Source organism: Bos indicus x Bos taurus, chromosome 2 (genome assembly GCF_003369695.1).
Source record: "Bos indicus x Bos taurus breed Angus x Brahman F1 hybrid chromosome 2, Bos_hybrid_MaternalHap_v2.0, whole genome shotgun sequence".
Taxonomy (NCBI): Eukaryota; Metazoa; Chordata; class Mammalia; order Artiodactyla; family Bovidae; genus Bos; species Bos indicus x Bos taurus.
This window is the reverse complement of record NC_040077.1, coordinates 18,946,691-18,962,800: the sequence shown is the minus strand read 5'-3', so window position 1 is coordinate 18,962,800 and position 16,110 is coordinate 18,946,691. Positions and strand designations below refer to the sequence as shown.

Sequence of the window (16,110 nt, the reverse complement as noted above, 5' to 3'; positions counted from 1 at the left end):
TTTGGAGTTCTAGGGCTTTCCTCTGGACAGTGAGGGGAAGTATACAAAGTGTCCTCCCTTAGGATCCAGCTTCAGGGCTTCACAGAGTTGTTTGACAAACGTAAGCCCAGGGGTGAGGATGGCCACCTGTTGCTGCAGAAACCATCACCGAGCTTGGTTTTCACAGAACTCCCTTCCACCTCTGGAAAGGCCTAAGATGAATTACAGCGTATGTGAGGAAAATAAACCCAGGAGAGAGGAATGGGATCATTCAGCACGAGATATGTTTGGGATTTACCCTTTGGGGGGAAAATTGCTTTTAGATCTCACAGACCTCTCCCTTGAAGTTGCTTTTTCTGAATGCTGAAGGCAGAGAAAGAGCACTCGCTGAAACAGTAGGGCCGGGTAACCTCACAGACTATGTAAGCTTAAAAACCAACCAACCGATCCAAACAGCCGCATCAGAGACTATTGAAATTTGAACTCGTCTATTAAGGAACTAAGCCACGGTTACAGAAAGGTTCATAATCTGACCATAAGGACAGGGTCAAGCCAGGATCAGAAAAACCGAAAACAAACGGGGCTCCACATCATTTTGAAAGGGAATATAACAGATTCAGCGTGACAACTTATACCTTTTTTTTTTTATCTGTACACTATAATTAATTGGGCATTTCTCTGTACCCCAGTTTCATCATCTAGAAAATATGAAAAATAATAGTTGGGTTTTCTGAGGATTAAATGAGCTCCTATAGGTAAGGACCTGGCACATGGTAGAACATTCATGAAACCTTTGTTGTTTTCCAGGCGACCGTCACATGGAGGGGACTGCACAGGTGCTGAGCAGGGGAGTCGAGGGAAAGGAAATCAGCAGTGAGAAGCCAGACCCCCCAAACTGGCAGTGAGCTGTCTCTCCCTCAGCTGCCCAATCCATAAATAGGATACGGCCACTAAGGCCTGTTTAAAGGCTCTGTTAACATTCAATGAAATAAGAGCTATGAAAGCACTTGGAATCAGCAAGAATGCTACAGCTATAATAGCACTGCTTTGAGCGAACAGCAATATTTAGAAGTATAAAATGATTGGCATCAGGTTATCCTACAGTAAGCCTAGAAAATGTATTCTAAAGTCCATCCACCTGGAGATGCTTAACAGCAGAATAGTATATAAGCCTTTTATTCCAGGATAGGTTGAAGAGAGCCTGCCCTTTGGTAAGTTCTCACCAGCTCTTCTCACCCTTTGTCCTTTCATGGTCGTATGGATTTGATTACAGTGAATCTAAAGAAGTACCCGTAGGCATCACCGTGCCACCTTCGAGGGCCAACTAGGAGGCCAGCTGCACGGTTCCCCACCTGGGGGAATGAGGCAAAATCTGTCTTGACTTTGGACCCCATCCACAATATGATCTCACAGAAAGGATTCTAGAGTTTTCTCTGTTATAGTGTGACTGACCAATTTTCAATTTTTATTAAAATTCTTCCTTGTTCACACCCTAAGTCCTTTTAATCCCAACCAAACGTTTGAGGCCCTGGATGAAAACATCAGCCTGTATTACATGACAGTCGGAGAACAGTCTCTGTGGCTATTCTTGTTCATAATGCCAAGTTTAATCTCTTGGTGTTCTGTATAGAAGTGTCTAATACAAAGATAGCAAAATCCTGCACTGCTGCTGCTGCTTCTGTAAGTCGCTTCAGTCGTGTCCGACTCCGTGCGACCCCATAGATGGCAGCCCACCAGGTTCCCCCGTCCCTGGGATTCTCCAGGCAAGAACACTGGAGTGGGTTGCCATTTCCTTCTCCAGTGCATGGAAGTGAAAAGTGAAAGTGAAGTTGCTCAGTTGTGCCCGACTCTCAGCGACTCCATAGACTGCAGCCTACCAGGCTCCTCCATCTATGGGATTTTCCAGGCAAGAGTACTGGAGTGGGGTGCCATTGCCTTCTCTGAAAATCCTGCACAGATACTGCGTTATTGACTACGGGGGTTCCGAGGTGGTATCTGTATGAACTCCATGAATTGCTTCTAGGGAGACAATAAGGACCAGAAATGGATTCACTATTTCACCACCGAGCAGCATTCCTAGGAAGGAGAGTGAGGAAAAGGTCCATCGGGTCTGGTCATGAAAGGGCTGCATCTGAGGGGACAGAGCACAGTCCCACAGATGAGGTTCAAGCCCTGTCACGGGCAGCGCTACATGCAACAGTAAAGATAATTAGTGGAGCGTCTGAGACCTGACTCCCTGAGACCCACTGCACCCCCTCGCCATCCACACCACCTCACTGTCAGCTCCCAGCCCCTCCCCTGCCATCCCGTGGCCGGGACAGAGCCTGCGGCCAGCTTGGACCAGGCTTTGTCACTAAGGCTGAACTGAGATTCTTCCCAGTTCTTTGGCCTCGCGCCTGGGCAAATGAATAAGCTGCCTGTGTCACTAACATATTCCAGGTCATGCACACACACAAACATTATTATATCTTGGAATTACTTTTAAATTACTGTCTTTTGGGTTTTAACCATTTTCCTAGAAAGGCAGCTCAGCAAATCCTTGCGTGGAGCAAGGATGGCACCCAGTGGCCAAAGTGTTTCATCTCAGATCTTGTTTTCTTGAAGATTTTTCTGTGGGCTTTTCTCTTTGGGAACAATGAAAGCCACAGGATCTTATTTCTAGAGCCAGAGTTGAAGCTCCAAATCACCTATCTGTTTTAAGCTGAAGTACACTCAAACACACACACACATACACAAACACACATACACACACACACACAAGTTGGGGCAGTATACAGAGATTAATTCAGAATAACTTCTAAAAAGCCTCAAAGATTTACCATCAATGTCTTGGGTTAAAGTCACGATAGTGCACATATGCAGATCACTTCCTGTGATGACCCTAATGTCGTACATCACCCTAGGAAATACCATACAAATATCAACCCAGCCTCACATTCTTTACTTCATATCTTCCCCAAATAGTCTCTAGCCCATGAGTTCTCATGCCTTAAACATAAGACTTTATCTCCTGACAAGTGCTTTATCATTAAACTGATGTTTGCAATCTCATATCCCTGTTATCTTTCTTATAAGGTACTTGGCAGGCCTGGAGAGCACAGGATAATAAAGTGGGTCTGCTCTTTTTTCCTTTGAGCTTTCCAGATGTCGAGAGATTTCTATACAGCTAGATAACCAATCAGACTGTAAAGAAGACAAGCAAGATGTCAGAATAATGGATCATACACCCTCTTGCTGAGAATGATGCAATATCTTCATAACATTTGCTATTTCCAATTTCCTTAGGTTTCTAAGCAGTGTGAAACCCTAGGGCAAGAAGTCACATGGATGGCACAGCCACAATACAGAGAGGCTTCTAATAAAATAGTTAATAACAAAATATATTGATTGCCCAAAGAATACCATGAAAAGGCTCTTTTTAAATGCCTAAATTAAGCCAAAAAAATTCTTTTTTTCTCAGACATCATCCACCATTCATGCTTGCTTGGTTCCCAGGCTGTTGAAATGCCCCCAAAGTTCCAAGATAGAAGTTAAATCAAGAGAAGTGACTTCAACATAAAATTCCATGATATTGTTTACATTTTCCTATTCAGCTACTTAAAAAGAACTGTCTTCAAAACCAAAACAAAACACCGGAGGGAAAAAATCAAAGCCAAGTACATGCATTGTTCTCTCTGGTGCTTTGGTGCTTGTTGTCTCACATGTAAAATGCAGCTGTAAGAAAGCAGCCCTCACCAAGAGCTTATGAGACTCATATGAGAGAAAAGGCTTTTATACACTGATAAGTCATTACTTAAGATATTATTACTTAAACATTTATAGGTGGCACCAGTGTAAGTGTTTATACTGATGAGACTGAGATTCTTGTCTTACCTAAAATAATCACTTATCCTCTGCACAAGTATTATTGTATACTATGCGTGCGTGCTAAGTCACTTTAGTCGTGTGCAACTCTTTGCAACCCTATAGACTGTAGCCTACCAGGTTCCTCTGTCCATGGAATTCTCCAGGCAAGAATATTGGAGTGAGTTGCCATTTCCTCCTCCAGAGCATCTTCCCAGCCCAGGGATTGAACCCGCGTCTCCTGTGTCTCCTGCATTGGCAGACGTATCCTTTACCGCCAGTGCCACCTGTGGTATGATGTGCTGTGTTTCGTCACCCAGTCATTCCGCCTCTTTGTGACTCCATGGACTATAGTGCGCCAGGGTCCTCTGTCCATGGGATTCTCTAGGCAAGAGTTCTGGAGTGGGTTGCCATGCCCTCCCTCCAGGGGATCTTCCTGACCCAGGGATCAAACCCATGTCTTCTGCGGCTCCTGCATTGCAGGAAGAGTCTTTACTGCTAAGCCACTGGGGAAGCCCCAACTGTATACTATATTATCATTCAAATGTTAACAGAGCCATGGTGGGCTTAGGAAATCACTTATATAATTACATCAAGTTCAGCCAAGTCTTCTACCAAATACTCACATTTTTAAATAGAGCTCATATTTAAAACTTTGGGTATTTAGAAATTCTAAGGACCCCAAAATGTTTTGTCCATTTTATGTTGTTTTGCGTTTTATTTTCCCTTTCCCTCCTAGATATAAGTTTTACAAGCTCGTAAAGTGGTAGCATGTGTGGCTGGAGATCGCTTTGTTTTTCAGATTGGAAATCTGAGACCTGGAAATTTCAAATGAGCCAAGAAGTCTAGGGGCTGCTTTGTCTGCTTCCATGTTTGCTCCTTTTAACTGTGTCTGCAGCCTTATAAAGATGGTCTTAAAAGGGGAGCTCTGGCTACTAAGACTGTAGAAAACCCTTAAACCAGACAGTGTGTCCTGACTTCATGTTTCAGACGGTGCCTTGGAACCAACACAATCATGATTTGTACACGCTTGTAAGATTTTGAATTGATCCATTTTCAACTGAGAGAAAACATACATAATTATCAAAGTGGTACATAATTTCAAAAATAGGTAGAAGGGACAGAAGATAGAACCATACAAGTTAAAGAGAATTAGAAATCTCAAGATTCAAGAAAATAATAGTTTTAAAGAATTTAGTCAGCAGAGTAGTGGTAATGGGACATATGAATGAAGAATCTCACTTCAGCAATTTCTATAATATTAAATTGCTGAATTAACCAAGAATTAATGGCAAGGGACGTTTGCTCTGCTGTAGACAAGGGAAGGACAGATATTGTCATTACTGAATACTCAAAGAGAACATCTTAAACAAAGACAAAGAATCCCTTTATTTTCATATACTTAACGCTTCATGGGAAACCCAGGAAATTAAAAATCAAGAACTTAAAACAAGGGGCTGAGAGGATTTGCAGCATTCTCATTGTCACAGAGCCCTGCTTCAGAATTCTACTCACATGTTGTAACTTCCTCTGCCATCAGAATTGCAAATAAATCAATGAATTGGTCACTTGGTAGCGATTTCTTCAGCACCAGGAGCAAGGCTTGGCTTTAGGTGATTTAAGGGTTACAAAAATGAATTAGACAAGGGTATTCTCCCCTAAAAATTCTCCTAGTTTAGCCAGATGACAGGTGCACGAAGATTTATATCACACGGTAGACATGATAAGTATGATGAAAGAATGAGCAGATCACTTTTGCCTGAAGGACAGTAAGAACAACTTCATGGGGGAGGGCAATTGAGCAGGATCAGATGGATTGTAGAGGCTTTAAGTATGCAGACAGAGGAATGGGGATGAGAACAAAGATAGGGAAGGGCAGAGTATGGACTGGAAACATCAACTAGAACTCCTGTGAAGGGTGGGTAAGTGGGAGCATGAGAAACAGGCTGGAAAAGTGAACTGGAGGTTAGAGCTCAGAGCACTTTTAATGCCCATTTAAAGAAATTTGAAGTGATGGACTCTAAAGACTTAGAGAGGATGCTAAGCTTTGTGAGAAGGAAACTGGCACCAGCAGAAGAGTGCTGTTGATCTGGCAGCCGTGTACAGGACACATCTGGGGGTGCAGCAGGGATCCTGGACAGGAGAGCGCTGCGTAGTCAATGTCTGCGTGGAAGAGAAGGAGGATGTGAACTACAGTGACTGCAAGGATGATCAGAGATGTTCCAAGTCAGAATGGAGGGAACAGCACATGCAAGCGGGGGGCATGAAGGCTCAGAGATAACTGTACAATCACACCCACAGTGGGCTTCTGAAGAGGAGGATGAGGGGGGCACACGGAAGTGGGGGGCACAAGGACTCAAAGATAACTGTACAATCACACCCACAGCGAGCTTCTGAAGAGGAGGATGAGGGAGGCACAACAGTCAGGAGTCCACAGTTTCTGGGTAAAGTGAAGAAACCCTTGTGATGAATAAGCCCCGCCCATATCATTGAAGTGTGCCCATGCTTAGTCAGTCAGTCATATCTGACTCTTTGTGACCCTTCAGACTGTATCCCACCAGGCTCCTCTATCCATGGAATTCTCCAGGCAAGAATGGTGGAGCAGGTAGCCATTCCCTTCTCCGGGGATCTTCCTGACCCGGGGATTGAACCCGGGTCTCCTGCATTGCAGGCAGATTCTTTAATGTCTGAGCCTCCAGGGAAGCCCCTTCTCCTGCATTGGCAGGCAGATTCTTTATCCTCTGAGCCATCGAGGAAGCCCGTCACTGAAGTGAGGGGCTATCAGTTTAGTTCCCATTCCATCTCTGTAGTTGCTGATGGCTCTAACTAGAGAAAACCAGAAAGAAGGGAGAGTGATCCAGGCCTAGAGGCCCCAGTGTTCTGGAAGCTTATGACCCCTTTGGCCTTTACAGTTTCCTTCACTGTTTGGGGCTCTAACTGGGCCTTCCTGTTGCCCTCCAAGCTGTCTTCTCTGGACTGGCAGGGCTGTCACTGCTCTGAAACGAAAACTGAACTGCCTTTGATTACATTCTCTCAGGCTCAGACTCCCTGGGTCTTCAAGTAAGGAATGCAGTTGAACCCACTGTGTGAATGATAGGTGGAGGAGAGAAGATGGGAGAATCTTCTCCCAGGAAAAGCAGATGCTCACAGTGTCCTCTGGGAGACAGTTTTCAAATGGAAAGAAGTGACAGACAGTGGCTATTTAAGGTGATCTGAGAGGAGGTCAGGGTCACCACAGGATGTTCTTGACCAGGTGGGTCCTTGCAGAGCCCTCCGTGCAGAGCTGCTTAGTTCAGCAGGACAAAAGGTCAGCCTGGACCTGCAGCCCTGCCTTCCCTTCCATCACCTCCCTTCCCCAATATTTTCAATACCCAAGAGTGACAAAGTATAGCCATCTTTTCTCTGATGTGGCATTGAATTAAGACACAGTTCATAAAGAGAACCCCTTATGAACACGCAGACATCTAAACACAAGGCACCCACATATTTATGGTCCTGTCCTAAGCAGCGAGGCCGTTGGCTCAGGCTGCTGCCATAGGAGTGGGATGTGCCCTTTAAGACGCTGACTCAGCCGTGTCCCCCACAGTCAATTTCCTGCTGAAGGTTCAATAACTTTCACTGATGATGAAAAAAGAAAATCTCAGATATTAAACTTGGCATAAATACTATTTAAAGTCAAAACAACCTGCCTTGATTCAAGAGGCTGGGGGCTCAGAGAAGAGACAGAATAGGTTAGGTGTAGGATAATACCCAAATTCCATTCATAATGCTGTGTGGTCATCTATAAACAAGCTTAGAAATTAGCTGGAGTGAACTGGAGGTAGCATTCCAGGAAAGGCTGTGAGGGCTGAGAGTAGAGAAACAAGAAAGAGCTCTTCTTCTCTCCCTGGCACCCTGAGTTCCAGGGGTTACCCCTGAGTCATGGAGGTGCCTCCGAGGGAGTAGCCAGCCTGTGGAAGAGGAGCTGGAAGGTGCTCCCTACTGATTGGGGTGGGGGACATGTGTCCCAGACCCTCCCCCTACTCTCCCCTCCTCAGGAATCGCCGCATCACCTGGCATTGGGTAAATGTCAAGGTTCTAGGCCCTCTCTGCACGGTGCATTTGTCCTCTGCAACAAGTGGCTGCAAGACTTGGGCTTTTCCACCCAAGTGAGATTGGAAAGGTAATGGCCAGCACATGTCCTGCCTTCCTGCAACTAGAAAAAGGTGCGCCCTCTGGAGGCTCAATTCCTAAACAGCCTCCCATGCACCTGGCCAGGCAGGTGAGGGTCAGTCCCAATTACTGACTTTGTGCAGGCAGAGCTCCACCGGTGGCTCAGCGGTAAAGCATCTGCCAGCCAACCAGGAGATGAAAGTTCAGTCCCTGAGATGGGATGATCCCCCGGAGAAGGAAATGGCAACCCACTCCAGTTTTCTCGCCTGGGAAATCCCATGGACAGGCTACAGTCTGCCTGGTAGGCTACAGTCCATGGGGTTGCAAAGAGTCAGACACGACTGGGCAACTGATCATGTGCATTGCACAAGCAGGGACTCTTGCTCAAGGCCCATGACACACACATCTACCTGCATGGCAGCAAGGACAGTTCTGAGGGCGGAAATGTCTTATTATAACATCAGACTATTTCATGCATCCAACGTATCTCCTGAAACTTGACTACTTAAAAAACAAAAGAAGAGGCTAGCACAGCCCTTCTCTTTGCCCAGCCAGGCCCATGCCATTCTTTTCACAGAGGAAACCATATTTTTGATGTAGCCATTCCTATTTTTGTAGGTAAAGTCCACAGGGTGTACCTATTCTTGGTACTTTATTTTACCAGGATATTAATCTGTGGCCTAGACAATAACATTGAAAACTTACAATATGCAAGAGGTAGTCCAAACCCAAATACTCAGTGTGAGTTATTGGTGTTTAATTACTGAGGCAGTTAAACAGGGCTGTAAACGAGTTCAGCTTTGATTGCAGCCATAACCCTTGCAGTTTGGAATTGAAAGAAGGGATGATAGAAGGTGGCAATATAACATGAGGATGACCATGAGTTGATTTTAATTGGTAAACTGGCATATATAGTGATAAGTATTTGGTCTGTCTGCTGCATCGGAATCCTAGGAAAGTGCATAGAATTATGGGAGCATATAATTGGTGTACTAAACTCATTTTCTTATGTTATCACAGCTGGCATCTTCAGGTTATTAAAAGCCTTTAAACCAGTCCTCTTCAAAGAGACCTCATTGTCAGTATGGTCTTTATACAGTATTCCTCTTTACACAGAGCAAAACAGAAGTACACAGGCACTAGAATCTGCACAGATTTCTCTGGATGCATATTTCTTATTTCAAGTTCAAGAAAGATCAGTGACGTTCATGATAATAAAAACCATTCTTTAGATCTTGGTTTTCTAATTCAATATATAGGGTGACCAACCCATAAGTGATAAATTAGTATTATAACCTGAATCAGACTCTTAAAAACTCATTAGTTCAAGGAAGTTCTGTAAACTTTTTGTGCACAGGTGGCCCTACAGAAAGGACTGTTTCCCAAGGTATAAATGATGTATCAGAAAGACAAAAAATGGGCTTAGGTTCTGACATTGTTGGATGAGCAATTATATGTTGTTTCACCTACTTATTTTGGTTAGACAATCTAGGGGCACTTCTAGAAAGGTTTTCACACTTTAACCCACCCCCCGCCCACTACCACACACCCTCAAGGAGGCTTTTCCCTACAGAAGAAATAGGATTAAGAGAACAAAACAGAAATGAAAGCACTGCCCCCCACTTTATGGTATTCTAGAATAGGGAGAGAAATCTCCAACATGGAAGAGTATGAAATCAGAAGATAAGATGCAAGGAAAAGTAATGTGGTACCAGCCTAGAATGATTACTGAAGATTCACTACAGATTTATCATATAGAAAATCGGTGTTGCTTTAGGCCATATCACCTAGGAGTACAGATAATAAAGAATTGAAAGTGATTAATGGTATGTATCCAGCGGATGTTGGCAATTTGATCTCTGGTTCCTCTGCCTGTTCTAAAACCAGCTTGAACATCTGGAAGTTCACGGTTCACATATTGCTGAAGCCTGGCTTGGAGAATTTTGAGCATTATTTTACTAGCATGTGATAAGTGCAATTGTGTAGTAGTTTGAACATTCTTTGGCATTGCCTTTCTTTGGGATTGGAATGAAAACTGACCTTTGCCAGTCCTGTGGCCACTGCTGAGTTTTCCAAATTTGCTGGCATATTGAGTGTAGCACTTTCACAGCATCATCTTTCAGGATTTGAAATAGCTCAACTGGAATTCCATCACCTCCACTAGCTTTGTTCATAATGATGCTTTCTAAGGCCCACTTGACTTCACATTCCAGGATGTCTGGTTCTAGGTGAGTGATCACACCATCATGATTATCTTGGTTGTGAAGATCTTTTTTGTACAGTTCTTCTGTGTATTCTTGCCACCTCTTCTTAATATCTTCTGCTTTTGTTAGGTCCATACCAGTTCTGTCCTTTATTGAGCCCATCTTTCTAGTTTTCTTGAAGAGATCTCTAGTCTGTCCCATTCTGTTGTTTTCCTCTATTTCTTTGCACTGATCACTGAGGAAGGCTTCTCGCTATTCTTTGGAACTCTGCATTCAGATGCTTATATCTTTCCTTTTCTCCTTTGCTTTTCGCTTCTCTTCTTTTCACAGCTATTTGTAAGGCCTCCCCAGACAGCCATTTTGCTTTTTTGCATTTCTTTTCCATGGGGATGGTCTTGATCCCTGTCTCCTGTACAATGTCACGAACCTCTGTCCATAGTTCATCAGGCACTCTATCTGTCAGAACTAGTCCCTTAAATCTTTTCTCACTTCCACTGTATAATCATAAGGGATTTGATTTAGGTCATACCTGAATGGTCTAGTGGTTTTCCCTACTTTCTTCAATTTAAGTCTGAATTTGGCAATAATGAGTTCATGATCTGAGCCACAGTCAGCTCCCAGTCTTGTTTTTGCTGACTGTATAGAGCTTCTCCATCTTTGGCTGCAAAGAATATAATCAATCTGATTTCAGTGTTGACCATCTGGTGATGCCCATGTGTAGAGTCTTCTCTTGTGTTGTTGGAAGAGGGTGTTTGTTATGACCAGTGCGTTCTCTTGGCAAAACTCTATTAGCCTTTGCCCTGCTTCATTCCATACTCCAAGGCCAAATTTGCCTGTTACCCCAGGTGTTTCTTGACTTCCTACTTTTGTATTCCAGTCCCCTATAATGAAGAGGACATCTTTTTTGGGTTTAGTTCTAAAAGGTCTTGTAGGTCTTCATAGAACTGTTCAACTTCAGCTTCTTCAGCATTACTGGTTGGGGCATAGGCATGGATTACTGTGATATAGAATGGTTTTCCTTGGAAACGAACAGAGATCATTCTGTCATTTTTGAGATTGCATCCAAGTACTGCATTTCAGACTCTTTTGTTGACCATGAGGGCTACTCCATTTCTTCTAAGGGATTCCTGCCCACAGTAGTAGATATAATGGTCATCTGAATTAAATTCAGCCATTCCAGTCCATCTTAGTTCGCTGATTCCTAGAATGTCAACATTCACTCTTGCCATCTCCTGTTTGACCACTTCTGATTTGCCTTGATTTATGGACCTGACATTCCAGGTTCCTATGCAATATTGCTCTTTACAGCATCGGACCTTGCTTCTATCACCAGTCACATCCACAACTGGGTATTGTTTTTGGTTTGGCTCCATCCCTTCATTCTTTCTGGAGTTTATTTCCCATTGATCTCCAGTAGCATATTGGGCACCTACTGACCTACCGATCAAATTGCCAACATCTGCTGGATCATCAAAAAAGCAAGAGAGTTCCAGAAAAAACATCTATTTCTGCTTTATTGACTATGCCATAGCCTTTGACTGTGTGGATCACAATAAACTGTGGGAAATTCTGAAAGAGATGGGAATACCAGACCACCTGACCTGCCTCTTTAGAAACCTATATGCAGGTCAGGAAGCAACAGTTAGAACTGGACATGGAACAACAGACTGGTTCCAAATAGGAAAAGGAGTATGTCAAGGCTGTATATTGTCACCCTGCTTATTTAACTTATATGCAGAGTACATCATGAAAAACGCTGGGCTGGAAGAAGCACAAGTGGAATCAAGATTGCCGGGAGAAATATCAATAGCATCAGATATGCAGATGATACCACCCTTATGGCAGAAAGTGAAGAGGAACTAAAAAGCCTCTTGACAAAAGTAAAAGAGGAGAGTGAAAAAGTTGGCTTAAAGCTCAACATTCAGAAAACTAAGATCATGGCTTCTGGTCCCATCACTTCATATTAAATAGATGGGGAAACAGTGGAAACTGTGTCAGATTTTATTTTTCTGGGCTCCAAAATCACTGCAGATGGTGACTGCAGCCATGAAATTAAAAGACGCTTACTCCTTGGAAGGAAAGTTATGAGCAACCTAGACAGCATATTAAAAAGAAGAGACATTACTTTGCCAACAAAGGTCTGTCTAGTCAAGGCTATGGTTTTTCCAGTGGTCATGTATGGATGTGAGAGTTGGACTCTGAGGAAGGCTGAGCACTGAAGAATTGATGCTTTTGAACTGTGGTGTTGGAGAAGACTCTTGAGAGTCCCTTGGACTGCAAGGAGGTCCAACCAGTCCATTCTAAAGAAGAACAGTCCTGGGTGTTCTTTGGAAGGACTGATGCTAAAGCTGAAACTCCAATACTTTGGCCACCTCATGAGAAGAGTTGTCTTATTAGAAAAGACCCTGATGCTGGGAGGAATTGGGGGCAGGAGGAGAAAGGGATGACAGAGGATGAGATGGCTGGATGGCATCACTGACTTGATGGACGTGAGTTGAGTGACCTCTGGGAGTTGGTGATTGACAGGGAGGCCTGGCGTGCTGCGATTCATGGGGTTTCAAAGAGTCGGACACGACTGAGCGACTGAACTGAACTGAACTGACTGAATGGTATGTATCATACCCTCCAGGATTTTGGGCTCTCCATCTCTCAAGGTTCTTGTCCTTAAGATGTGACCACTCAGTCTGCAGTGAGTCCCTCAGCCTCTGCTGGTCATATTGGTAGGGAGGTGCCTTGCCTCTGGTCATAGTAATGCTTCCTTCTATTGGGCTGCTGTATCCTGTTGTGTGCTACTGACACTCTGGAATCCCTGTGCTCTTGGGGGCATTTAATTCACTGAAACTATATTAAGTCCATGCCTTTTGTGTCCACTCACGTCCTTAGCTGAGAACATGAATTCATGGTAGGCTGGAGTAAGGGACAAATCCAAGAGGCAGACTCCATTGCTGAACTTGGAATTCTCCAGACACTGAAGCCCATGGCCTCAACTCCCAATAGGAAGAAGTTTTTACTCAGAGGACTCTCATGTAAACAGACCACATCTCACTGGTCTTTAAGACATGTCTGAATCCCAGATGTGGTGAATCGTAGGCTGCAACTGGAGTCTGATCTGAGTATTTGACCTCCAGATCTTTTTAGCAGTCAATGATGAAACCATTTTCTCCCCAAATTCTGACCTAATCTCTGAATCACTGATCACTAGCTTGGTCCCAACTGGGTATAACACAACACTTTGAAACTCAGCCATTCTTCCACTTATGAAATCTCATGGATAACTCTGATTCTACATTTCAAATTTCTCCTTTCTCTCCCTCCCTTTCTCTATAAATACACACACACACATATATATATATATATATAGACAGAGGAGCCTGGCGAGATATAGTTCATAGGGTTGCAAAGAGTTGGACATGACTGAAGCGACTTAGCACGCAGCTCTGTTGAAAAAAGTATGGTAGTAGCCAAGGTTATAATATTTTTAATATATGCATAATTTATTTGTAAGACAAAGCACTTATTCACTGTTACTTAGCTACAATGTTAGGAAACTGCCATTGCACATACTCTAGTGTGAAATTTCAGTAAATACTTTTCTATGTGCAGGATTATTTTAAGCCCACTACATTTACATGTTATTGCTGCAATTATAAGATATCAGCTACCAATTATGATAATGTTTTATTTACTTTATATTTCAAGAAAAAAAGCCACTAAGTTAAAATTATCTACTATATCTCAATTACATTCTAATAAAATATTCACTAATATCTTACAGGATAAAAATCTGGAATAAATCAGTTTAGTTAATAATCTTGATCATTTTAAGATGAAATAATGCTTTTTTCCCTCAAATTTAAATACTTCATATTTTTAGTATGTTTGTGAGCTAAAAATAAAGAAGCACAGCAATTCCAAGACGATGTGTTTTCCTTATTCTAAGGAAAGAGTTAAGCCTGAGCATAGAGCAGGACTTTTAGAAAGTAGACAGCTATTGATTTCGGCTGCTTCAGTACTGGACATGTCACATCACATAGCTCTTGCCATCATATTTAGTCCATTATGAGCTTTGCTATTTTTCTCCCTGCCTGCCCCTTCCATCTTTCAGCAATGATGATAATTATAAAATAGTAAAAGTATAAAACATAAAACAGTAAAATATTTATATGGAATGTCTACATAACTCAATGTGATTAAAAAAGCCTTAATATTTTTGATGGGCATGCTTATAAAATATATATAAATATATATAAAAATATATAAAATATAACATAGCTGACTCCCTTTTTTATACAGCAGAAACTAACACAACACTGTAAAGCAATTGCACTTCAATAATAAAGAAAAAACAACAAAATCTATAAAAGTAAATATAAAAATAAATAAAGATAATTATATATCACCATATTTTTTAACCTTTTCTTAATGAATAACTGTTTTGAGTTATAGAACACGAAAGATTTTGGGGTTGATTTAGTCATTCAATCATTCATTCATCCATTTGACAAGTATTTATTGAGTGCTACTATGTTCCAAGAATGGTGAACAGCAGTAGAGATAGAACAGAGAACAAAGTATGTAAAAAGCCCTGCCCTGCTGCTGCTCACGTATGTGGGATGTTGATCTCCACAGCAAACAGACCCTGACTGCTGTGGTTTTGATTGCCCTGTCTTCTCCTCTGTTCTCTGCTGTCATCTCACTGGCACCATGGCTTTCTTGATCTGGGTCATCATGGCAGGTCTTTTCCTAAGAATCTCTCCAAGCCAATGAGAAACCATGTCCCTGGATGGAGTCCAAGCAGTTCACCTCTGTTTGCTGCCCACATGCAGCTCCCTGACTTTCCTAGCAGTTCTCTCATCCCTGCTGTGAGTTTAGGGTCTTCCCTTGTTTTCTTTTTTTAAGTAGTGTGACTGAACCCTAATGATCTGATTCAATCATGAGGCCCAAAGGTCTCCAGGCCATTTTTTCCTGGGAAGACAAAATGCATTCACATTCAAATGACATGCTCAAGAGTAACCACCATCAAGTGTTACTACAAATACATATTCTTTCTTATGATTGTAGTAACTTAGCTGATAATTCTCTGAAGTGAAGTGAAGTGAAAGTTGCTCAGCTGTGTCCGATTCTTTGTGACCCCATGGACTAAAGAGTCCATGGAATTCTCCAGGCCAGAATACTGGAGTGGGTAGCCTTTCCCTTCTCCAGGGCATCTTTCCAACCCAGGGATCAAACCCAGGTCTTCTGCATTGCAGGCGGATTCTTTACCAGCTGAGCCACAAGGGAAGCCCGATAATTCTCTGAACCTCCACAAAAATCTGAAAAAGACAGACACCTAAACTTCCCAAAGGAGGGAAAATCAGGTTGCCCATACTCCCCTGTTTTGACCACTCAGAAGTGCAGGGAGAGGAGCAAGAATCCTGACCTGCCTTGAAGGGAAGGAGGGTGACTAAGGGGAAAGGAATGTCTGAGACTCATGTCAGAGCTGGAAGGGGGTCTTGCTGGGTGGCAGTGTAGCACAGTGGTTAGGGGACTCCAGTTCTAAGGCCAGATTGCTTGACTGTACCTCTTACAATCGTTTGACATTGGCCTGTCTGCTCAATATCTTTGTGCTTCAGTTTGCTCATCTGTAAAAGAGTACCTACTTCATAGGAGTATGAGACAGATTAATACAGATAGAATGCTTTGTATTGTACCTGGTCCATAGTAAGCAGCTGGTAAATGGTAGCTACTATTCTAATCTCTTTACTTCTTTTCACAGATGAAGATATATACCCTAAGATTTTAAGTGAACAGAAAGAGGTAAGACAAATGCCAAAATCAGGCATCCTGATTCTCATTATATTACACAGATTTCTTTTTTCTGATATCCTGCATACTTAAAAAAGGAAAGAAAAAAATACTGAATCATTTAAATGATTAGGAAGGGGCCATTCAG

At 42.7% G+C, this 16,110-nt stretch overlaps 1 protein-coding gene across 1 annotated transcript in view; it reads right to left on the bottom strand.

Annotated features, from left to right (window-relative positions):
* The window catches only part of PDE11A (phosphodiesterase 11A), a 422,322-nt gene that overhangs the window by 125,230 nt on the left and 280,982 nt on the right, over window positions 1-16,110 (bottom strand). The window lies entirely within an intron of this gene.